The sequence below is a fragment of the Bufo gargarizans genome, chromosome 8 (assembly GCF_014858855.1).
Source record: "Bufo gargarizans isolate SCDJY-AF-19 chromosome 8, ASM1485885v1, whole genome shotgun sequence".
NCBI lineage: Eukaryota > Metazoa > Chordata > Amphibia > Anura > Bufonidae > Bufo > Bufo gargarizans.
Genome location: NC_058087.1, coordinates 98688737 through 98714902, shown reverse-complemented (window position 1 = coordinate 98714902; position 26166 = coordinate 98688737). Strand labels below are relative to the sequence as shown.

Genomic DNA, 26166 nt, shown 5'->3' with positions numbered 1-26166 from the left:
TTGATTCTCAAATTGCAGTGAATAAGCTGTGTAATTTAGCAGTTTTTATGGAGCCCACCTTGTTTAATAGATGCGTAATTCTATAACATCTTTATTCTCAAATTGGGGTGAATAAGCTTTCTAATTTAACTGCCAGTCATCCTAACTTTGAGAAGTTAAACAATGCCAGGTCCAACTACACCCCATTAACTGATATCAATTTCAGGGGGCTCTCATTTGCTCCATATAATTTCTGTGTACACATCTGCATAGTATGGATGCTACTTAGTGCATTCATGGGTCTTGGTGACTGCTAAGCCACTAACTTTCACTTATGAATGAACGTAAGTGCACCTAGATTTTGGTGTAAATCCCACCAAAAAGTAGTACAATTTGACTTATTTAGGTCTAGACAAAGTTTCTACACCCATTCCAAAAAAGGGACACGGCTAACTAGGCGTAGCTTCACAGAAAAGGGGCAAGACTTAATGTAGCTGCAAATTCCTAAAAACAGATTGGTAAACACTACACCTTAGTCACTACTAGGTGGTGCTAGTGCATTCCATATTAAAGGCATAGGCCAGAAACAGGAATAAAGATGTAGTCTAGACAAGTTATGAGGAGAGTCAGACAAGGCCACCATGTAGCTACTACTTTAACCCCCTTGGCTCTTGCCAGACTGAGGAAGTTTTTAGGAGAAGATAAAAGCTACACCTAGCATAGACCAGAGTAACTGTAGATATAAAGCAAGTCTATTGGCGATAGCAGCAGTCTTAGCTTTTGGATTCCACAGAACTCTATGACTGGGAAAAGCCTCAAAGCACCTGTATACAGCCTTAAAACTAAGCACAACGTTGTGTATTACCACATTCCTCTATGGACCATATGGATCTGTTTCCAACAAGTTGACAACCAGTACAAATAATGGAGCAGAAGTTGTATGCCTGTTAGGGAGAATCGCCCTGTACAGTAGGTTGCAGAAAGGAAGAAAGACATAGAAAGTAAGTTTATATTATATCTAATACCTGGCTGTTAGCAAGTGGACTAGTTGCTCAGTGAGCACAGCAGGTTGACTCTTCCATTTTCCCTGCTGCTTAGGGTTTGCCCAGTGTGTTTAGGTTTTTCAGGTTATAATGTTAATAGAGCAATTTTGGGGCATATAGGTAATTTTTACGTAACTTAAGTTTTACCTAAAACTTGAGTTTTACCCAACTTAAAAATGGCAATGATCGGCGGTTAAAAAAACGGCTACAGGCCAAGGACATTACGCATTCCTTTATGTACCCAGCCAAACAGGATAATCTTCAATGGAGCAACTTACTTCTGACACTCCTGCGTTAGCCAATGAATGGCTTGATCGGAATGGTGTTTAAGCATTGGAGCACCTTTTGCGCTCTCTTTTTTTTGACTTGTATTTTGGTTGTTTGGTGGCGGTCGGCGGGAGGAGGAGAGATGGTCCGAGATGAGAGGTCTGTTAGATAAGGGAGGATCATGGGTTGAGGGGGGGACGATGGGGTGCGATGCATCTCTTAGGAGTGTTTTTATTTTTTCTTCGTTTGATTACCTGAAAGTATGTCCGCAAGATTTTTAACATGGAATGTACGGGGCCTTGGGGATAAGTTAAAAAGACAGGCAGTGTTTGATCTAGTCCAGAGACATCTACCCGCGGTTGTTTGCCTAATAGGAACTTACCTTACTGATGAGGCTTTGGTGCGGATTAGTAGAGGATTGGTCTCACAGGCATTTTATTCAACGTTTACCAGCCACTTCAGAGGGGTGATGGTCCTTATTCATAAAAAGATTTATTTTGTCTGTGAGGCCTCCTCTATTGATAAGCAAGGGAGATAGGTTTTCCCTTTATGGGAAACTTCTTGGAAGACCCTCTATTTTGGCTTTTATTTATATTCCTCCCACTTTTTCTTTTTCTGTACTAAACTCATTATTAGCATTTATGGAGCAATGGCCAGACTGTCTTACCCTAATAAGCAGGGATTTTAACTGTGTTATGAACTCTAAAATGGACCGGATTTCTATGGGTAAAGATGCCCCTATTCCTGTATTTAATCTGGGATCCCCCTTGGCTCGATTATGTAAGGAATCGGTACTCACTATAATCTCCATCGATTATTTGCGAACTTACAGTCTCTGGGGGGGAAAGACTCCCGCTCCATCCTGTCCTTGCATGCCTCTAAGGCGTTAGATAGCGTGGAGTGGAAGTTTCTATGGAAGGTATTGGAAAGGATGGGTTTTGGTACTAGGTTCAGGCTCTTATATAGATCCCCCACTGCTAGATTGAACATAAATGGTAGTTTGACATCTAGTTTTAAGTTGACCAGAAGTACCCAGCAGGGTTGCCCACTTTCACCTTTATTGTTTAACTTATATATTGAGCCCTTCGCACTTAGGATTCAGCAAGATACAAGGATTGAAGGGTTTGGACTACTGGAAGTGGAAGATAAGATCTCTTTCTATGCGGATTATGTGTTATTTTTTGATAATCATACCAATGCAACTCTCCCAAGAATTTTCTCTGTAGTCAACGCCTTTGGGGAGTTCTCTGGCCTAAATATAAACTGGGAAAAGACTATTCTTATGTCTTTGGATAATTTGGGGCACCAGTGTGAGGGGCTCCTGACAATGCTAAAGATTGTAGACTCATTTGAATCTGGGCATGAGGATTTCCCCTAGAATTGAGGACTTTACTCAGCTTAATCTGATGCCCTTGATAGCCAAAACAAGATAAAAAATGTATATCTGGCTTTGCTTACCCTTAACCAGAGCTGACAGGAAAGTTATTTTCCAGATCCTGGTCCACCATTAAAGATAAAGGGCTCCCCTGTATGTACCCCTCTTTGGCACAATTTTTTCTTAAAGGGCTGGGATAAATTAGCTGGTGATAAGTTTTGGCAAACAAGTAATATCACTTATGTTTCACAGGTAGTGAGGAATGGGGAGGTTCTCTCATTTTCCTCCTTAACACAAAGGGGCAATTTTACTTGGTTTAGGTACTTTCAGATATACTCAGCTCTTTCTAGTTTAAAAGAATCTCCACTTCTGGATATAGACACCTTTTCACCCTTAAACACTGTAATGCGGGCCGGCAAAAGTTGAACAATTTCGTCACCAGCCTGCCAGCCAATGATCGTTGCTGGCAGGCTGGCGATTTTCAAAATCTCAAATCAGAAGCCATCTAACACCTTATATTTATAAATATAAGGTGTTAAATGGCTACTCTGCTCCTCTGCTGGTCCTTTTGGGCAGTTGGTCTCAGCAGAGAAGCAGGCATCACAGTCAGTAGCACCAAACACTACACCTTAGCCCCAGATCACCCCCCAGCACCCCAAATAACCCCTTGATCACCCCTTCTTGCCCCTGTCAATCACCTAGTGAAAGGGAAAAAAGTGATCAGTGTAAACTGTCACTTTTTTTTTTCCACTGATATTGACTGTTTTAGGATAGTTTAGGCCCCTTGGTTAGGTAGTTTAGCGATCGTTTAGCACCCAGCCCACCGCATCGTAATCACTTATTCGCAGATTAGCGTATCACTAATCAGCTTTTGTACTTTTATAGTATCTGTAAGTGATCAAAACTGATCACAGTCAGATCTATAATAGTATTAGTGTCACCTTAGCTCGCCCTCCACCCAAAACGCAGTGTTTGCCTGATCAGTGCACAATCACTTTACAAGCGCTGCAGCGATAAAAAAAACAAACAGTTTTGATATTTTTTTATCAATCGCAGTGGCCTCCGGTACTTCGCTAGCCTCCCATTTGTAAGACAGGCATGCTTTTTTTCTTGGGTAGTCTCAGGGAATACCCCTAAATTTAGTAGTCCAAATGTCAAACAGGGGGTATTCTTCTAAAGAGGCCTACAGGCTTCTGACCCAGTCGGATGAGGAATGGGAACCCTCATCTGATGAATCTAGCAGGTCAGAATATGAACCTGTAGAAAGCAGTGGCAGGCTAACCCAAAGTTCGGACGAGGAGGTTGAGGTCCCTGATAGCACCAGGCGTACCCGGCCCCGTGTCGCTAGACCACAAGTTGTGCAGGATCCGCTTCAAGGGCAGCAGAGTAGAGCTGGCGCAGTCGGATTACGTGGTGAGGCATACACCAGCAGCGCAGCCCATCCTGGACCTAGTACCAGCACTGCCGTACAACATGGTGAAGTGGCGAGCACCAGAAGGGCAGTTGAAGCTGGTACGGTGGCACGTGCAATAGTTACCCCATCGCAGCCACCACACAGACAGGCCCGTAGAGCCCCTAGAATCCCTGAGGTGCTGGCAGTCCCCAACTTCAGCCGCACCTGTAGTTCCCCCTTTCACCGCCCAGTCTGGAGTTCGGGTTGACACAGCTCAGATCGGTTCGGTCCTGGGATTTTTTGAGCTGTTCTTGACTGCGGAGCTCTTGGACCTAGTTGTGGCAGAAACATATCGGTATGCCACTCAATTTATATCCGTCAACCCGGGAAGCTTTTATGCCCAGCCTTTCAGGTGGAAACCAATCCAAGTTTCCTCAACATGGGTCTAACCAAAAAGCATGAATTGCGGTCATATTGGTCCACAAACCCAATTCATCGCATGCCCATGTTCTCTGCTGCTATGTCCAGGACACGATTTGAGACCATCCTGCGTTTCCTGCACTTTAGCGACAACACCACCTCCCGTCCCAGAGGCCACCCAGCTTTTGACTGGCTCCACAAAATTCGGCCCCTCATAGACCACTTCAACCAGAAATTAGCAGATTTGTATACCCCTGAGCAAAACATCTGCATAGACGAGTCCCTTATACATTTTATTGGCTTCAAACAATACATCCCAAGCAAGCACGCCCGGTATTGGGTCAAATTGTATAAGCTCTGTGAAAGGGCCACAGGCTATACCCACAAATTTCAGATCTATGAGGGTAAAGATCAGACCCTGGAGCTGGTCGGTTGCCCTGACTACCTGGGGAGCAGTGGGAAGACAGTCTGGGACTTGGTGTCACCATTATTTGGCAAGGAATACCATCTTTATGTGGACAATTTCTACACAAGTGTGGCCCTCTTGCTGTAGCACCGCGCAACCTAGTCGCCGGGGCTTCCCCCAACGGCTCGTTACCACCCGTCTTGCAAGGGGGGAGAGGGCTGCCTTGTGTAATGAAGAACTGCTCGCGGTGAAATATAGAGAGACAAGCGTGACGCTTACATGCTCTCCTCCATTCACGCAGACACGACAATACAAATAGAACAGGCAACCAGTGTCATTGAAAAGCCCCTCTCAGTCCACGACTAACCTTCACATGCAGGGGTGGACTTCAATGACCAGATGTTGTCTCCGTATTTAGTTTCCCGACGCACCAGACGCTGGTATAAGAAGGTGTCTGTATATTTGATTCAATTGGCTGCATATAATAGTTTTGTTCTCTACAGTAAGGCTGGGAGAACAGGATCATTCCTCAAATTTCAGGAAGAGATCATCGAGAACCTCCTGTATCCAGGAGGTTCGGCGGCCCCATCCACCAGTGTAGTTAACGTCGACAAGAGTGACACATTTCCCCAATGTCGTTGCTGGTACCTCAACCGTCACCCCGAGAAAGAGGTTGTGTCTGTAGCAGGAGTGGAATAAGGCGTGACACCCGCTATTTCTGCCCTGACTGCCCTGCCCTATGCTTAGGGAAGTGTTTCCGGGAAGTACCACACACAGGTACACTTAGCATAGGGATTACATCTCACAGGACAGGTACACAGGGCTATTAGGGCCCATTCACACACAGCTGCTGAAAACCTCTCCTTTCACCTGGGACAAAGTGCATAATGCACTTCGCCACATCTTTGGACGCTTTGCACATTGTCCCATAGGGATGGAGAGGTTTGTCCTATAAAAGGTTAAAAAAAAAAAAAAAAAAACAGTAAGCAAAAAAGTTAACGTTCAGTTCAAAAAGTTAAATAAAGTTTATATGTTCTGTTCAAATGTTATTATAAAGTTAATAAAATTTATTGTGTTGCGGCCTTTTTTTTCCCCACACCTTCCAGGTGGACCAACCGATCGACTAGCTGCAGCACTGATGTGCATTCTGACAGAAGCATTGCGCTGCTGTCAGATTACACACAAGTCGGTGTATGCGGCACTGCAAAACGAGATTTCTCCTCTGCAGTAAAAGATACGTTTGCCGAGGCTGAGGAGGCGGCGGTGTTCATATGCTTTGGCAAACACTTTGTATATAAAAAAAAAATCCTGGCAATGATTTATTCATCTACATCGATTGATGTGAATGGAGAAATCGGGTTTGCCAGGGCATACGAGCTAAGTGGGTATGGATGTTGGGCGGAGCTCCTATGTCCTGGCAGACGCCTTTCCCCTCTTTTTTTTGGGCAGAGATTTTTTCATCCACATTGAACGATGTGAATGAAGAAATCTGTGCCGTTCATTTTTTCTTTCAGCCCAGAGGCTGAACGGAAAAAAAAAAAATCTCATTACCTGTATGCTCAATAAAAGGAGAATAGCAGAAACTCCTAATGCTGGCCATACATGTAATGATTGCAGAGACCCTCAAATGCCAGGGCAAGTGACCCCATTTTGTAAAGAAGACACCACAAGGTATTCGCTGAGAGGCATATTGAGTCCATGAAAGATTTAAACTTTTGTCCCAAGTTAGCGGAAAGTGAGACTTTGTGAGAAAAAAAACAAAAAAAAAAAATTTCCGCTAACTTGTGCCTAAAAAATAAATAAAAATGAACTTGCCATGCCCCTTGGGGTGTCTTCTTTCCAAAATGGGGTCACATGTGGGGTATTTATACTGCCCTGGCTTTTTAGGGGCCCTAAAGCGTGAGAAGAAGTCTGGGATCCAAATGTCTAAAAATGCCCTCCTAAAAGAAATTTGGGCACCTTTGCGCATCTATGCTGCAAGAAGTTGGGGAATGTGTTTTGGGGTATCATTTTACATATACCCATGCTGGGTGAGATAAATATCTTGGTCAAATGCCAACTTTGTATAAAAAAAAAAAATTTAAAATGGGAAAAGTTGTCTTTTGCCGAGATTTTTTTCTCGCCCAGCATCTGTATATGTAAAATGACACCCCAAAACACATTCCCCAACTCCTCTTGAGTACGGCAATACCACATGTGTGACACTTTTTTGCAGCCTAGGTGGGCAAATGGGCCCACATTCCAAAGAGCACCTTTCGGATTTCACAGGGCATTCTTTACAGATTTTGATTTCAAACTACTTCTCACGCATCTGGGCTCCTAAAATGCCAGGGCAGTATAACTACCCCACAAGTGACCCCATTTTCAAAAGACACCCCAAGGTATTTCGTGAGTGGCATGGCGAGTTCCTAGAATTTTTTATTCTGTCATAAGTTAGCAGAAAATGATGATTTTTTTTAAAAAAAAATTCTTACAAAGTCTCATATTCCACTAACTTGTGACAAAAAAATTAAAAACTTCCATGAACTCACTATGCCCATCACGAAATACCTTGGGTGTCTTTTGAAAATGGGGTCACTTGTGGGGTAGTTATACTGCCCTGGCATTTTAGGGGCCCAAATGCGTGAGAAGTAGTTTGAAATCAAAATCTGTAAAAAATGGCCTGTGAAATCCGAAAGGTGCTCTTTGGAATGTGGACCCCTTTGCCCACCTAGGCTGCAAAAAAGTGTCACACATTTGGTATCGCCGTACTCAGGAGAAGTTGGGGAATGTGTTTTGGGGTGTCATTTTACATATACCCATGCTGGGTGAGATAAATATCTTGGTCAAATGCCAACTTTGTATAAAAAGTCTTGTATAAAAATATCTCTTTTGCCGAGATATTTCTTTTATATTCTCTTTTTTTTTTTTTTTACCCAAACATTTTATTTTTCAATCAAAGACATGCAGAACAATAAATTTTGTGAAAAATGTATATATGTATTTCGTTTTAAAAAAATAATAATTTACAACTGAAATTGAAAAAAGTCATTTTTTTGCAAAAATTTGGTAAATTTTGAAAGGAAAAATTGCAGCAGCAATGAAATACCACCAATGAAAGCTCTATTAGTGAGAAGAAAAGGAGGTAAAATTCATTTGGGTGGTAAGTTGCATGACTGATCAATAAATGGTGAAAGTAGTGTAGTGTAGAAGTGTAAAAAGTGGTCTGGTCATTAGTAACATAGTACATAAGGCCGAAAAAAAGACATTTGTCCATCCAGTTCGGCCTGTTATCCCGCAAGTTGATCCAGAGGAAGACCCCTCTCTAGTAGCTATAGCCTGTAATATTATTAAGCTCCAGAAATACGTCCATGGCCCTCTTGAATTCCTTTATTGTACTCATCATCACCACCTCCTCAGGCAGAGAGTTCCATATTCTCACTGCTCTTACCGTAAAGAATCCTTTTCTATGTTTGTGTACAAACCTTCTTTCCACCAGACGCAGAGGATGTCCCCTCGTCACAGTCACAGTCCTGGGGATAAATAGCTGATGGGATAGATCTCTGTACTGACCCTTGATATATTTATACATATTAATTAGATCTCCCCTCAGTCGTTTTTTTTCTAAAGTGAATAACCCTAATTTTGATAATCTTTCAGGGTACTGTAGTTGCCCCATTCCAGTTATTACTTTAGTTGCCCTCCTCTGGACCTTCTCCAGCTCTGCTATGTCTGCCTTGTTTACAGGAGCCCAGAACTGTACACAGTACTCCATGTGTGGTCTGACTAGCAATTTGTAAAGTGGTAGGACTATGTTCTTATCACGGGAATCTATACCCCTTCTGATGCAACCCATTATCTTGTTGGCCTTGGCAGCAGCTGCCTGACACTGGTTTTTGCAGCTTAGTTTGCTGTTTATTAAGATTCCTAGATCCTTTTCCATGTCAGTGTTACCGAGTGTTTTACCATTTAGTATGTACGGTTGACTTTCATTTTTCCTTCCCATGTGCATAACTTTACATTTATCAGTGTTAAACCCCATCTGCCACTTATCTGCCCAAGCCTCCAGTCTATCCAGATCCCTCTGTAGTAGTATACTGTCCTCATCAGTGTAAATTACTTTACACAGTTTAGTGTCATCTGCGAAAATTGATACTTTACTATGCAAGTCTTCTACAAGATCATTAATAAATATATTGAAGAGAATAGGGCCCAATACTGACCCCTGAGGTACCCCACTAGTGACAGTGACCCAATCTGAGTGTGTACCGTTAATAACCACCCTCTGTTTTCTATCACTGAGCCAGTTACTTACCCACATACAGATGTTTTCTCCCAGTCCGAGCATTCTCATTTTATATACTAACCTTTAATGTGGTACAGTGTCAAATGCTTTGGAGAAGTCCAGATATACGACATCCATTGATTCGCCGCTGTCAAGTCTAGAAACTTACCTCCTCATAGAAACTGATTAAATTAGTCTGACATGACCGATCCCTCACGAAGCCATGCTGATATGGCGTTATTTGCTTATTTCTGTTGAGATGCTCTAATATAGCATCTCTCAGAAAACCTTCAAACAGTTTACCCACAACAGATGTTAAACTTACCGGCCTATAGTTTCCAGGGTCTGTTTTTGGCCCCTTTTTGAATATTGGCACCACATATGCCATGCGCCAATCCTGTGGGACATTCCCTGTCAGTATAGAGTCTGCAAATATCAGAAATAAGGGTCTGGCTATGACATTACTTAATTCCTTTAGGATACGGGGGTGTATGTCATCCGGTCCTGGCGATTTGTCTATTTTAATCTTTTCAAGTCGCTGATGTACTTCTTCCTGGGTCAGACAGGACACTTTTAATGGGGAATTTATTTTTGCATTCTGCATGTCATCTGACAATTTATTTTCCTCAGTGAATACATTGGAGAAAAAAAATATTTAACAGCTTTGCTTTCTCCTCATCGCTCTCTGCGACTTCCCCCTCATTACTCTTTAAAGGGCCGACACCTTCAGATTTATACTTTTTAACATTTATGTAATTGAAGAACATTTTAGGGTTAGTTTTACTCTCTTTGGCAATTAATCTCTTGGTCTCTAGTTTGGCCGCTTTTATTAGTTTTTTACATGTTCTATTTTTTTCCTTATAGTTTTTCAGTGCTCCCCTCCTGTTTCAGTGAATGATATGCTTTCTTTTTGTCATTTATTGCTCTCGTTACAGTTCTATTTATCCACATTGGTTTCTTTTTGTTCCTTAACCTTTTATTACCATACGGTATGTACCTCTCACAATGAGATTTTAGGATGTTTTTAAAGATATCCCATTTTGTGGCTGTATTTTTATTTTTGAGGACTTTGTCCCAGTTAGTTTGGCCTATGGCCTCTCTTAGTTGGCTAAATTTAGCTTTTTTGAAGTTTGGTATTTTTGTTCCTCCCTGTAGAAACGCTCTTTTGAATGATAATTGGAAGGTTATTACTTTGTGGTCACTATTTCCCAGGTGTCCCCCAACCTGCACGTCTGTTGTTCTGTCCGGCCTATTGGTTAATACTAAGTCCAGTATAGCCGTCCCTCGAGTCGGGTCCTGAACCAGTTGGGAAAGGTGTCTTTGGTTATTGCCAAGAACCTGTTTCCTTTATGAGATATACAAGTTTCAGTTTCCCAGTCTATATCTGGGTAGTTGAAGTCCCCCATAATAACCACCTCATTATGATTTGCCGCCTCGTCTATCTCGTTTAGTAATAGATTTTCCGTGGACTCTGGTATATTAGGTGGTTTATAGTAAACTCCTATTAGTAATTTATTGTTGTTTTTAGCTCCATGCATCTCTACCCACAGTGACTCCACATGTTCATGTCCCTCATTTATATCTTCGGAGTGTGGGCTTTAGACCGGACTTTACATAGAGGCAGACCCCTCCTCCTCTCCGGTTTTGACGATCCTTTCTGTAACCTTGTACATTAACCGCCCAGTCATAGCTATCATCCAGCCATGTCTCAGTTATTCCCACTATGTCATAGTTCTCCTCACACATCACTAATTCCAGTTCACCAGTTTTATTAGTCAGGCCTCTGGCATTAGTATACATACATTTGAGAGGTTTATGTATATTTTTTACCCTACACCTTTCCTACTGTTCTAGTCCCTCCTTCCATTCCTCCCCCAGTCCCATTGCTTTGCCCCCGGTCTCTATCTGCACTATCTTCCCGTCCTATAACGTAATTACCCTCCCCCCCAGTCCCTAGTTTAAACACTCCTCCAACCTTCTAGCCATCTTTCTCCCCAGCACAGCTGCCCCTTCCCCATTGAGGTGCAGCCCGTCCCTACGATAGAGCCTGTAGCCGATAGAAAAATCGGCCCAGTTCTCCAGGAACCCAAACCCCTCCTTCCTACACCAGTTCTTGAGCCACTTGTTAATCTCCATAATCTCCCGTTGCCTTTCTTGTGTGGCTCGTGGTACAGGCAGTATTTCGGAAAATACTACCTTTGAGGTCCTTGCCCTCAGCTTTTGACCTAAATCCCTGAAATCATTTTTAAGGACTCTCCACCTACCTCTAACTTTGTCATTGGTTCCGATATGGACCATGACCGCTGGATCTTCTCCAGCCCCTCCCAGTAATCTGTCAACCCGATCCGCAATGTGTCGAACTCTAGCGCCAGGAAGACAGCACACTGTTCGGCGATCACGGTCTTTGTGAAAGATTTCCCTATCTGTTCCCCTAATAATGGAGTCGCCCACTACCAGCACCTGTCTGGCCTGCCCTGCTCTCCTGGTTCCCTGCTTACTCGAGCTGACATTCCCCTGACTGGCAGAGGAAGTGTCCGGCTGCAGCAGTGCCGTCTCCGGACTGACATCCCCCTCATCTGCCGAACGTGCAAACTTGTTGGGGTGTGTCAGATCAGGGCTAGCCTCCCTGGCACTCTTCCCTCTACCCCGCTTTCTAACTGTTACCCAGCTAGCTACCTCACTTTCCTCAGCCTCCTCTCTGTCACCCTCCCCCTCATCTACCCCAAAGAGTGCTTGCTCGGTGAGAAGCAAACTCTTTTGCAAATTATCAATGCCTCTCAGTGTTGCAACTTGCCCGTTTAGAGACTCGATTTGCGATTCCAAACGGGTTATTTGCTCACATCTAGAACAAAGATATGCACCCTTGAACTCCTGTTCCAGGACTGCATACATCATGCAAGATGTGCACTGGACTGCGTTGTAAATTGTGCAACACATACTAAATGGGGATTACAACAGTAAAAAAGTAAAACAGTATATATGATTCAGACCTAGACCCTGTCTGCTGTAGCCGAAGGGCTACGCAAAACCAAGCCAACAACACACAAGGAAATTATATCCAACCTTAGTTTCCAAACTCCTTTTCTTAAACTCCTTGTTTTTTTAACTCCACTTAATAAGAAGGCCACTTAGTAGAGCAAGCCCCAGGAAGAGCAAGCTCTGGGAGAGTGTAAGTGGGTCCAATTTATAGCACCTGGTTGCCCAGGGCACTCCCCTTAATTAAGCAGAGACAAAAAAAAAAAAGGTTTAAATGGCAGTACTAGAATACCAACACTTAACTTTCAATGATCTCTGCTGCAATCCACACTCAGCCACCTGCAATCACTCCCACAAAACCACACACAGCACTAGAACTCCTTGTTTAAGCTAGGGTGGCTGAAGTGGTTACATTTTATACAGAGGGGCCACTATATATTATAAAGAGGGGCCATTATATATTATAAAGAGGGGCCATTATATATTATAATTATACAGGGCACCATTTTATATATATATATATATATATATATTATACAGAGGGGCCATTCTATCTAATAATAATACAGGGGGGCATTATATATTATAATTATACAGATGGTGCATTAATAATGGCCCCTCTGTATAATATATAATGGTCCCCCTGTATAATTATTGTATATAATGGCCCCCCTGAAAAATATATAATGGCCCCTTTGTATAATATATAATGGCCCCCCTGTATAATTATAATATATAATTGCCCCCTGTATAATTATTATATATAATGGCCCCTCTGTATAATTATTATATATAATCAGCATGGCTTCATGAGGGCTTCATGAGAAAACATCTGTATGTGGGTAAGTAAATGGCTCAATGATAGAAAACAGAGGGTGGTTATTAATGGTACACACTCAAATTGGGTCACTGTCACTAGTGGGGTACCTCAGGGGTCAGTATTGGGCCCTATTCTCTTCAATATAGTTATTAATGATCTTGTAGACGGCTTGCACAGTAAAATATCAATTTTTGCAGATGACACTAAACTGTGTAAAGTAATCACAGTATTCTACTACAGAGGGATCTGGATAGACTGGAGGCTTGGGCAGATAACTGGCAGATGAGGCTTAACACTGATAAATGTAAGGTTATGCACATGGGAAGGAATAATGCAAGTCACCCGTACATACTAAATGGTAAAACATTCTGTAACACTGACATGGAAAAGGACCTAGGAATTTTAATAAACTGAAAACTAAGCAGTAAAAACCAGTGTCAGGCAGCTGCTGCTAAGGCCAATAAGATAATGTGTTGCATCAAAAGGGGCATAGATGCCCGTGATAAGAACATATTACTACCACTTTACAAATCACTAGTCAGACCACACATGGACTACTATGTACAGTTCTGGGCTCCTGTAAACAAGGCAGACATAGCAGAGCTGGAGAGGGTTCAGAGGAGGGCAACTAAAGTAATAACTGGAATGGGGCAACTACAGTACCCTGAAAGATTATCAAAATTAGGGTAATTCACTTTAGAAAAAAGACGACTGAGGGGAGATCTAATTACTATGTATAAATATATCAGGGGTCAGTACAGAGATCTATCCTATCATCTATTTATCCCCAGGACTGTGACTGTGATGAGGGGACATCCTCTGCGTCTAGAGGAAAGAAGGTTAGTACACAAACATAGAAAAGGATTCTTTACTGTAAGAGCAGTGAGACTATGGAACTCTGCCTGAGGAGGTGGTGATGGTGAGTACAATAAAGGAATTCAAGAGGGGCCTGGATGTATTTCTGGAGTGTAATAATATTACAGGCTATAGCTACGAGAGAGGGGTCGTTGATCCAGGGAGTTATTCTGATTGCCTGATTGGAGTCGGGAAGGATTTTTTTCCCCCTTAAGTGGGGAAAATGAGCTTGTACCTCAAAGTTGTAGTTTTTTTGCCTTCCTCTGGATCAACTTGCAGGATAACAGGCCGAACTGGTTGGACAAATGTATTTTTTCGGCCTTGTATACTATGTTACTATGTATATAATGGCCCCCTCTGTATTATTAGTATATATAATGGCCCATTATATATCCTAATATTACAGAGGGGCCATTATATATATAATAACAAAAAATAATAAAACTCCAGAGATGAGACGAGCTGAAAGAAGGTGTCACTGGATGGATGAGGTATGTGGTGCTTTATTATACTGTATATTTTGTAGTGATGTATGTAATGTCCAAACACATTTCTTTCACGGTGGGTTGGGGGGGGTGGATTAAGAATATAGCCGACCCTGCCGCATCCTGGCCCCAGACTTCAGGTCACACTGTGTGTGTTCTGAATTCTGGTGCATCACACCTATCTACTACATTATCTGTAAAAAGTGAATTGGAAATTAAAAATAGTCAGCTCGCATCAAAGTTTGTGTAAGGAAAAAGGTAAATCCATTCTCCATCAGCTGCAGTCAGAGACACCCAGTCGTTACCATCTTGATTGAATTCTGCTGAGCCTCTCCTCTCCCACCCTGATCAGTGTGTCCACTTTTATTAACTAAACAAAAGGTGTAAAAGGGGCTGGCCCAAGACAAGGATACAGGAAGTGATGACGTACAGGAAGTGATGACATAGGAAGACAAGATACAATCATTTAGAATAACATCTAACAAACACATGTATACTATAATCTACCATTACCACTGGAGTGAACTCTATCCAGCCTTGCTCAGTTATCAATGCCAGATAAAGTTACTATGATCCACATGCAGGTTTGTTTAAAGGACAACGTCATTATCTCCAGCGGCTGATCAGGCGCACTAGAGACAACAAGCGCACGTTCCTTTTGTTTATATTGTTCTCTTAACAAATGCATCCACGCCAAGCCAATAAATCCGCGTCCTGCGCGGGGGCCCTAGCCGGCGGCAATACATGAGCCAACAAAACACTGCTCTGCTGAACACATCAGTCTCCCCCGGCCCACAGCCCAGTGCTTAGCACATGGACCATTCACCGACGGAGACCTCTGCGCCCAGCAGCTGTGACAGGACATACACAGGAAGATATCCACTCCAATGGTTTATCCTGACACTGAGAGACATGATGACAATACACAATATATCAAATACACATCCTAATAAAATTTCCACAACAAAAGGGGCGTGTCCACTAGTTTGGGGGGGGGTGCAATACATGGCTTGCCCCGGGTGCTGGCAGCCCACGCTACGCCACTGCGGACAGTTTACCATATTTGTCAGCCCTGACCTTAGGCTGTCCCTGACTACAATTCTGCCTGTTCCCCTGGTGCTATACATCAGTGTCTCTGATTCCTGTGGGTCAACTGTCAGAGACTACTCCAGGAGGCACTAGCCTGGTGTTTTCCCTGCAGTAAAGTCAAGATTCCTGTAAAGGATTTAAAGGGTGAACACAATTGGTCTGCCAAAACACGTTCAGGATTAGCCCAAACTCAGATCTGGTTGGTTGACACAGTGGTTCCACACCCATTGCCATACCAGATATTAGAATAATATTTCTATTACAACTTAACATGATAGTATTTATATATTTTTATTTATTGTACTCCTTATATAATGTATTAAAAGAAAACAAAAAAAGTGTTCATAATCCATTTAAAAAAGGGCAAAAATCTGTGCATCACTTTGTGTGACCATCAGGCAACCAGACTTGAATAGTGTAGAAGGGGATAGTGTATAACCCACTACACCTATTGAAGTCTGGAATAATCCTTATGCTTACTAGCAATGTGCTGCTAATAGTGTGCAAGCAAAGGAATACGGACACAGTCCAGATACGTTATTGGCTGGGGTGTGACGACAGCACTCCTCTGTGTTGACAACACAGTCTGACAACTACAAGTATTCAAATGGTGGCTAGCTTCTACTCTCAGAAGCATAAGTATCATTCCAGACTTTAATAGGTGTAGTGGGTTATACGCTATCCTCACTGAAAAAAGTGGCCTAAATGGATGAAAATGCTCCAAACCCAGACACTGTAGCGTGTCTATAACCAGGAGAGCAATTCCTCCGCATGCGGTCTGCAGACAATGGCAATCCCCAGCAAAAAATGCGTACAATGGAGGATGCCGGGGCGGACCGCATGCACCACAAGAATATCTTACACAAAATTATACATTGTTCAGATGAAAAAATATACATACACAAATCACTGCAAAAAATGCACCAAAATGATTGTGTATCATTTTGGTGCATTTTTTGCAGTGATTTGGTTATACACTATTCCTTTCTAAACTATTCAAGTCTGGTTGATGGTTACAGGAAGTGATACACAGATTTTTCCCCTGTTTTAAATAGATCATAATAAACACTTTTTTGTTTTCTTTTAATACGTTCATCAGGCTGTGTCAATATATAACTTACAAACGTTAACCACTCCTTATTGTATTAATGTGAGATACCCCTTATATAACCCTGAAGTATTCCTCAGTGCCTCACAGATAATATCATCATAGTATATAATATCTAGAGTAAAGTATACAGGTATCTATAAAATAACAAGATCATTTTTTTTTCTTTTTATGCATGTGCTTTGTTGTACCGATTTCTTTTGTATTTCATACAATTTTACATTCATACAAATGAAGCTATTACAATGAGTCACCAGTTACTTTAAATGCAAGAATACAGTGCACCAACAGTTCGTCACAGACTATCTTAGGGGCATATTCTGTGCAGGATTTTAAATATCACAGTCATTTATCAGGGGATAAGCAATGATAAAACAATCATTGCATATAAACCTGAATTTTACTTGGTCTGTTCTGTGAAATCATTGTACATTCTTTACACCCACAACATTGGTTTAATAAGTTTAAGGCTGGGTTCACATCTGCACTGTGAACTCCAGCAGTCTGTTCCGGTAGAGGAACAGACTTCCGGAGTTTACCATATCATGTAGCCAGATACCACCATTCACAGCGGGTTCCTCATTCACTGTAATGCGATCTGGCTGTAATCTAGGTGTTTCTGGCATATACGCCGGCTTTCAGACGGACAAAAATGCTACATGCAACATTTTCTTTGTCCTGCTGAAAGCCAGCATGTACGTCAAATACAGTGAGCGGATTATAGTGCCAGAGTTGACAACACAGACGTGAAGCCGGCCTTAGAGAATGAGAAGTCTTTGTTTTGCCATGAGTAGGAAGGACACAATAACTTACTGTTAAGCGACCAGTTTTCAAACAAGCTTTATATTATTCCGTTAAACAGCATTTCATGCATCGACGGGGATCTGCAGAGACAGCAGAAGAGAAATTTGATCATCACACACCTCTAATTCCTAGGTGATCTGAGGTGCAGGCGCCTGTCAGTTTCTAATCTTATAAAACACACAGGAGACATGCTACAAACAATGATTCTGTCTGCTTTACTGTTTTAAGCTTGATAGTGTTCTAGATACTGTAAGGAAAGTTCACTGTTCAATTCATTTGGGATGTTTTTTCTTTAAATTACGAGAGAATCAGTATGATCAACAATTCCTAAAACAATGGTCAATATAATTACTGGTCTTCGTAATGACCCACCTACAGCAGTAGAATACATGCAATGTTATGGTATGTATTGTAGTATTGTAACACTGTAAAAGAAAACCTATTTAACAGGATAAAAGGCTAAATATCATATTGTCACAGTAAAAATTGATTTATCGTAGATAGTTCAAGCAGTTCTACAGTAAAGTATTACATATTTTATGAAAAAAATACATTCTTATGCTAGCCTTCAAAACTAATAATGCATAGGCAAAGAATTTTCAATTTTTCCCGGTGCCCACACATATACTAGTAATTTGCAAATGAGCCTCTGGGAGCAATGAGGGTGTTGTTGTTTCAACTAGAGGCTATGCTCTCTCTGCAATTGCTACGACCTCTGAACTTTGAAGTGAAAACGTCATCATGCCTGGCCTTCTCAATCAAAGTGTTAAAGGGGGCGGTAGTTGCAGAGAGAGTAGAGCCTCTAGGTGTAAGAGCAACATCCAAGTTCGTTGCTCCTCAAGGCTCATTTAGAAATCATTTTTAGCGTCATTTTTCCCAGCAATGCAGGCACATATGAACATGGAACCAACACAGATGTTTTCAGCTGCCAAGAACACATTCAACAAATCAGCCAGTTTCATAGGTGCAAATCTGCTGACAGATGTCATTTAACCACCTAACAGTTTTGTCCAAGTCCAGCTCAACAGAAGAATTAAGTACTTGTGCGAGCTGGACTTGGGCAAAACAGTTAGGTGGTTAAAGGGCCAAGAGGGGGAGGGTTGCTTTATATGCTGCTATCTTAAGGATAGTAGCAGCTAGAAACATGCAACTGGTCTTGTTTGAAAGCTGGCATTCCAGGACAGCTATAATCCAAGCAACAATGGAGAAGTCACTGTTAGAAATAGAGTAGGGAATAATTGTGGGTAAAACCTGCTTTTATTTTCACTTTAAGCTGCATTCACAGCATTCTTATTTCTATCAGTGATACAAGTTCAAGTTTAAGACCACTTGAAAAATGGCAAAAAAAAAAATCATATTTTACATTGTTGGATCTTAACAAGGTTCCAAGTAGAGATTCAACATGCAACAAGAAGAAATGAGAGAGACAAAAAACATTTTTTGAGCATTCAATTAAGTGAAGATAACGATTAAACTGAAACAGGCTGTTTTTCAGCTGATCCAAATTTTAGGACCACATGCCTTTAAAAGGCCAAATCTGTCCAAAGATGTGGATTCATTGTCATTTTCTGTCAGGTAGTCACACGTTGTGATGGCAAAGGCAAAAAAACTCTCCCTTTTTGAACGCGGTCGGGTTGTTGAACTGCATAAGCAGGGTCTCTCACAGCGCGCCATCGCTGCTGAGGTGGGACGCAGTAAGACAGTCATTTGGAATTTCTTCAATGATCCTGAGGGTTATGGGAAAAAAAAGTCAAGTGGAAGAGCCAAAAAAAATGTCATCAGCACTGAGCCGGAGGACCCAATTGGCTGTCCGTCAAGACACTGGACGATCCTCGACCCAAATTAAGGCCCTTACTGGTGCTGACTGCAGCCACAAAACCAGACGCAATCTGAGACTGAAGAGCTTCAAAAACAGAAAACATCTTCAAAGACCTCGTCTCCTTGAACGCCACAGAACTGCTCGTTTGGACTTTGCAAGAGAGCACCAAACATGGGACATTCAAAGGTGGAAGAAAGTTTTATTCTCTGATGAGAATTTTTTTTACCTTGATGGCCCTGATGGTTTCCGAAGTTACTGGCATGACAAGCAGATCCCACCTGATATGTTTTCTATGTGCCACAGTGGAGGGGGGACCATAATGGTCTGGGGTGCGTTTTCCTTCAGTGGAACAACGGAGCTTCAGGAAGTGCAGAGGTATCAGACGGCCGCTGGGTATGTCCAGATGTTGCAGACCGCATTCCTCATGACTTAGGGCCCTCGTCTGTGTGGGAACGACAGGGTTTTTTTCAACAGGACAACACTACAGTATACAATGCCCGCAGGACAAGGGACTTTTTCCAGGAAAATAACATCACTCTTTTGGCCCATCCTGATCTAAATCCAATTGAGAACTTTTGGGGATGGATGGCAAGGGAAGTTTACAAAAATGGACAACAGTTCCAGACAGTAGATGGCCTTCGTGCGGCCGTCTTCACCACTTGGAGAAATGTTCCCACTCACCTCATGGAAACGCTTGCATCAAGCATGCCGAAACAAATTTTGGAAGTGATAAACAATAACGGCGGAGCTACTCATTACTGAGTTCATGTTTGGAAGTTGGATTTCTGTTTTGGGGGGTTTAGTTTTTTTTTGGAGGTGTGGTCCTAAACTTTTGATCAGCTGAAAAACAGCCTGTTGAAGTTTATTCATGCCATGCTAAATATGATTTTTTGCAATTTTTCAAGTGGTCTTAAATTTTTGATCAGGACTGTATCTTACCCTGTACTGAACAGATTGCTGTCATTCTGGTTAAGTTTGAAAGCTTGGAATGTCAGCTTTCAAACAATAAAAAGTTTGGTACCAAACCAGAGATATGAGTAGTTAAAGCAGCCCCCCCCCCCCCCCCCCCCCCCACACACACACACACACACACTTCCCTTCAGTCTGGAGGAAAATGAGGGAGCGGCTGAAGATCTGACAGGCTGCAGGAGGAGATAAAAATAGTAAAATATATAGAAATGTGACATTATCATCATTGTAGTGACCCACATAATAAAATTATATTATTTTTACCATACAGTGAACTCCTAAAAAAAATTATATATAACCCTAAATGTTTCCCAAAAAAAATAAAAAATGTACAACTAGTCCAGCAAAATAAAGTATTTAGAAGAAAAAATTAAAAGGTATGACTGCTAGAACACAAAGAGGGAAATTATTATTGGTCCTGAAGGCTAAAATTAATGATGTTACTAGGGAGTTAAAAATTCTATTGTGTCCCCTGAGTTGTGCACCAACAAGATTTACTGCAGACACACAATGCAAATTAAATTTTTGGAGAGTTTTTCCAATTTTAACGTGACTGTTAAGAGGTTAAAAGTGATATTTGATATGCTGACAGCTAATACATTGAAGTTCATTAAATTTACAGCACATCATCTGGCCCTTTATAGAATGCTTAAAGTTTTAGGGTGGGGTCCCACACAGAAATCACCCCATGGACAAGAAAAAAAAAACAAGGTGTGGCCAAAGGCCCCAAGGCAACGCTGTTAAAATTTATTTTGTGTTAACTTGTTGTTTGTCTTTCATGGCTCCACTGTTTACTCTATGGTGGCTACTATATGGGACCCCACCCTTAAAGTTAAACTCTAGGACCACTTAGAGTTCCACACTATGATACTTAGCCCTGGTAGGCCCACCTTTTCATGCCAGGTCAGCCATTCATTGTTTTCTATCTGTGACCAACATTATGAGACAGATTTATGATAACACCAGTCTTAAAACTCAGGGAACCTTAATAACATAAGTGATTTTTTTCTTTGTTTTTTTTCTTGTTATGGTCTTATGACACGTTGTAGCATGTCTTGCTGCTATTGCTGTAGTTTTTTTTTTTTTTATAATAAAAAGCACATGGGGTAGAAACCAACCAGTAGGGACCAGAAAAATGGTCAAGTAGCAGCGGCGAGGGATCTGTAAGGTGAGTACTGTTTATTATTTTACGAGAGGGGAGGGTAATTATATTAGAGTCGTGGAAGATACTGTAGATAGTGACCTTTGGTGAGGTAATGGGACTGTAGCTGGATTATAGGGAGGGAATAGAAAAGTTTATAGGGAAAAGTGTAGGGTAAAAAATAAATTAAGACCTCTTAATTGTATGTATACTAATGCCAGAAGCCTGACTAATAAAACTGGCAACCTGAAATTAGTAATGTCTGAGGAGGACTATGATATAGTGGGAATATCTGAGACAAGGCTGGATGATAGCTATGACTGGGCAGTTAACGTACAGGGTCACAGTCTGCTTAGAAAAGATCGTAAAAAATGGAGAGGGGGAGAGATTTTCCGTTATGTAAAGTCCAGTCTAAAGCCCACACGCCGGAAAGATATCAATGAGGGAACTAAACTTGTAGAGTCACTGTGGGTAGTAATGAATGGAGGCAAAACAATAACAAAAATACTGAAAGGGGTTTGTTATAAGCCACCTTATATATCAGTCCACAGAAAATTTAGTATGAAGGGAAATAGATGAGGGCAAATCATAATGAGGTTGTCATTATGGGGAAATTCAACTACCCAGATATAGACTCGGAAACTGAAACCTGTAGATCTCAAAAAGAAAAGAGGGTATTGGCAATAACCAAAGACAATTAAATTTCCCAACTGGTTCAGGATCCAACTAGAGGGACGTCCAACAGACCTGCAGGTTGGGGAACACCTGGGAAATAGTGGCCATACAATGATAACCTTCCAATTGTCATTCAAAAGAGTGTTTCTTCAAAGAGCCACAAAATGGCAAACTTCCAAAAAGCACAAAGTGACCAGCTAAGAGAGGCCATTAACCAAACTGAGACCATGTCCTCAGTAATAGGAATGCAGCCACAAAATGGGAGAGCAAAACTAACTAAAAAATGTTCAATAATATAAATGGTAAAAAGTTTAAACCTGAAAGTGTTGGCACCTTAAAGAGTGATGAGGGAGGAGTTGTAAAGAGTGATGAGGAAAAAGTAAAACTATTAGATACTTTTTTTTCTCCACTATATGATAAGAATGAAATGCAGTGTCAAAATAAACTGCTCATTAAAAGTGGCCTGTTTGAGCCAGGAAAGACTGCATAAAAGGGACAAAAAACAGAGTTTGGAAACTATAGGCAGCAAGTTTAACATCTGTCATGGGTGAACTACATTTTTTCTTAGAGACGCTATCCTGGAGTATCTCAATGAAAAAAGTGTATAACACCATAGTTTTATGAGGGACCTGTCCTGTCAAACTAAATTAATCCGTTTTTATGATTAAATTCAGGCGAGTCAATGAATGTTATATACAGTATCTTGACTTCTCCAAAGCATTTGATACTGTGCCACATAAAAGGTTAGTTTATAAAATGAGAATGCTTGGACTGGAAGAAAATGTCTGTATGTGGGTAAGTAACTGGCTCAGTGATAGAAAACAGAGGGTGGTTATTAATGATACACACTCAGATTGGGTCACTGTCACTAGTGGGGTACCACAGGGGTTAGTATTCGGCCCTATTCTTGTAAATATTGTCAGATGACACTAAACTGTATAACATCATTAATGCAGAAGAGGACAGTATACTGGTACAGATGGATCTTACTATGTTGGAGACTTGGACAGAGAAGTGTCAGATGAGGTTTAACACTAAGGTTATTAGATTTCTAGAGAAGGGTCGTTGATCCAGGGAGTTATTCTGATTGCCTGATTGGAGTCGGGAAGGAATCTTTTTTTCTCCTAAAAGGGGGAAAACTGGCTTCTACCATGTGGGTTTTTGCCTTCCTCTGGAAGGATAACAGACTGAACTGGATGGACATATCGTGTGTCTTTGCTCAGCCTTTCTAAAGTATTTTACTATGTTATATTGCAGCATCTCATGTAAGATGTATGTATGCAGTCACGATCCGACAAGAAAGTACTTGCTTTGATTGTGATGCCACAGACAAAATAAAAATTCAACACTGTTACTTTTGGTGGCATAATGCAAGTCACATTCAACTTTTCCATCATAGCCCATCATAGACCACAATGCATAGTGTGATTGAGACTTGCGTGCATCTTTTCTAAGACTTGTTGTCTGACAAATGTTGCTGTGTATCTCCAGTCTAAAAGGTCCCATTCACACGACCGCATTTTTGCGGATTGGTTATGGACCCATTCATTTTAATGGGGCTGCAAAAAATGCAGACAACACATTGTGTAGTGTCCGCATCCGCTTGTCTGGTCCTCAGCCCTACAAAAAAGATAGAACATTTCCTATTCTTTCGTTTTGCCAACATGAATAGGCATTGTTACAATGGGTCCGCAAAAAAACAGATACATCTCAAACATTACACGGATATCATCCGTATTTTTTGCGGATCTGCATTTTTGCGGATCACTAAATATATACGTTTGTGTGAATGCACCCTTAAAGGCCATGTACACCTTTTGGGAACATCTTTTACAATTGCATTTTACTCATTTGTGGCTAAAAATCTTTTTTTTAATTGGTCTTTATTACAAATATTTAGCCGCACTGTCACAAAGGGTTAACTGTTTTTCAAGCCGTGTGCATCCTACTTACACTTTGTAAGTGACTGCTAGTGGTTCAAACTGCCAAGGGTTCAGACTTTTTTCTGTGTCACTGGCACATTTATACAGTGACAAGTTGATCTACAGCACTGCAAAATGTATGTGTTCAACAGCATTGCAAAGAATCTTGATGAAGATCTATTCTGTCATATTAAATTATGCACTGACGAGTTCTCCGTGGTCAGAGGCATGAAACGTGTCTGCATCCATTTTTTTCAACAGTTTTAATAGAATGAAAATATTTTCCTAATATTATGCCTAACCACTTTCCATTATGTTTAAAAGTTCAAGGTATTGTCAGCTAGAAGATGCTGAGTTGTGATTGGAATACCTAATTACAAAGCTCTAGTCTCTCCCCTAAGAGTAAATACAAAAAGTACAGATATGCTGCAAATTTCCAGAGTGGATTCTGCATCATTTTGCAAGTAGCAGTGAAGTAGTTGGGATTTAAATAAATCTTAGGCCTCATGCACACGACCGTTGTGTGCATCCGTGGCTGTTGTTCCGTTTTCCGTGATTTTCTGCAGACCCATTGACTTTCAATGGGTCTGTTGAAAACTCGGAAAATGCACCGTTGTTCATCAGCGGCCGTGATCCGTGTTTCCTGTCCGTCCCAAAAAATATGACCTGTCCTATTTTTTTGACGGACAACGGTTCACGGACCCATTCAAGGCAATGGGTCCGTGAAAACACGGATGCACACAAGATTGGCATCTGCGTCCGTGATCCGTAGGTTACTTTCATACAGACGGATCCGAAGATCCGTCTGCATAAAAGCTTTTTCAGATCCGACAGTATATTCTAACAGAGGCGTTCCCATGGTGATGGGGACGCTTCAAGTTAAAATATACCATCTGATTGGAGAAAACGCTGATCCGATGGTATAATAGGGACTACTGACTTTACACTGAAAGTCAATGGGGGACGGATCCGTTTGCAATTGCACCATATTGTGTCAACGTCAAACTGATCCGTCCCCATTGACTTGCATTGTAAGTCAGGGCGGATCCGTTTGGGTCCACACGGCCAGACGGACACCAAAGCGATTTTTTCTTCATGTCCGTGGATCCTCCTAAAATCAAGGAAGAACCACGGAAGAAAAAAAACTGACAGATCACGGACCTACGGACCCTGTTTTTGCGGACCTTAAAAAAAACCCGGTTGTGTGCCTTATCCACACACTGAACACTAATCCACAGCAGAAATTGATCTAAATCCACAGTATGTCAATATATGCTGCAGATTTTCACCTTTTAAACTTTGCAGTGAAATCTTCAGCAAATCTGCAAAACTAGCATATAAGACCTTGTTCACAACTGTGTTTTCACACATTAGTATTTTTTACTGACTGTGGAACAGTGAAAAAAAAATCACGGAGACACGCACTATGTTAGCCAAGCAGTCTGTGCTGGCGCTGCTGCCCCTACATGCGGGCACAGGCGCCAGGCTCCCTCTTTTCTTCCTGCTGCCATGCGCCGTGCTGACAAGCGTGGGCAGCAGGTAGCTTAAAGGGGTTATCCCTTCTTAGACAATGGGGGCATATCGCAAGGATATGCCCCCATTGTCTGATTGGGACCCGCACCTATAAAGGAGAACGGAGCAGAGAAAGTGGAGGAGGGCGCACTGCGCATGCGCAGCCGCCCTCCGTTCATTTCTATGGAGCCGCCGAAAATAGCCAAGCGCTGGCTCGGCTATTTCCGTCGGCCCCATAGAAATGAATGGGAGCGTTGGCCGCGCATGTGCGGTGCGCTCCCATTCACTTCAATGGGAGATGTGGGGAGCTGCGCCTGGTGGTGGTCGGACCCTGGGAAACCCGGGGTCCTCCAGCTACAACTCTCCCCGGCTCCGTTCTCATCATAGGTGCGGGTCCCAGAGGTGGGACCCGCACCTATCAGACAATGGGGGCATATCCTTGCGATATGCCCCCATTGTCTAAGATGAGATAACCCCTTTAAGGGCTCTTTCACAGGAGCGGATGTCCTGTGCGTGGAATCCGCTGCGTGAAAGAGTGCTAAGCCCTGCTCTGGACAGCAGAAGCCCGGGGCATTAACATGATTGATCATGCTCTGTGCTTCTCGGCAACCTTTTTACTACAAAATCACAGTAAGATAAAGTTGTCAGTCATTTTACTGTAAAAGTATCACAGAGAGACACGGAGCATTACCAATCATGTTAATGCTCTGTGTCTATGCTGTCCGGAGCAGGGCTTGGCTGTCTTTCACGCAACGGAATCCACGCACGGCATCCACTTGTGTGAAAGAGCCCTAATGCTTGTATCTGTGCTCCATGCCAGAGCTTACTTGCTGCCCGAGTCCTG

At 41.9% G+C, this 26166-nt stretch overlaps 1 protein-coding gene across 8 annotated transcripts in view; it reads right to left on the bottom strand.

Annotated features, from left to right (window-relative positions):
- The window catches only part of GULP1 (GULP PTB domain containing engulfment adaptor 1), a 1095073-nt gene that overhangs the window by 783614 nt on the left and 285293 nt on the right, over positions 1-26166 (bottom strand). For all 8 annotated transcript variants that reach the window (XR_006391011.1, XM_044302630.1, XM_044302637.1 and 5 more), the window contains exon 3: positions 17294-17364. The gene's annotated coding sequence lies outside the window, so the exon portion shown is untranslated. The remainder of the gene's footprint in view (positions 1-17293; positions 17365-26166) is intronic.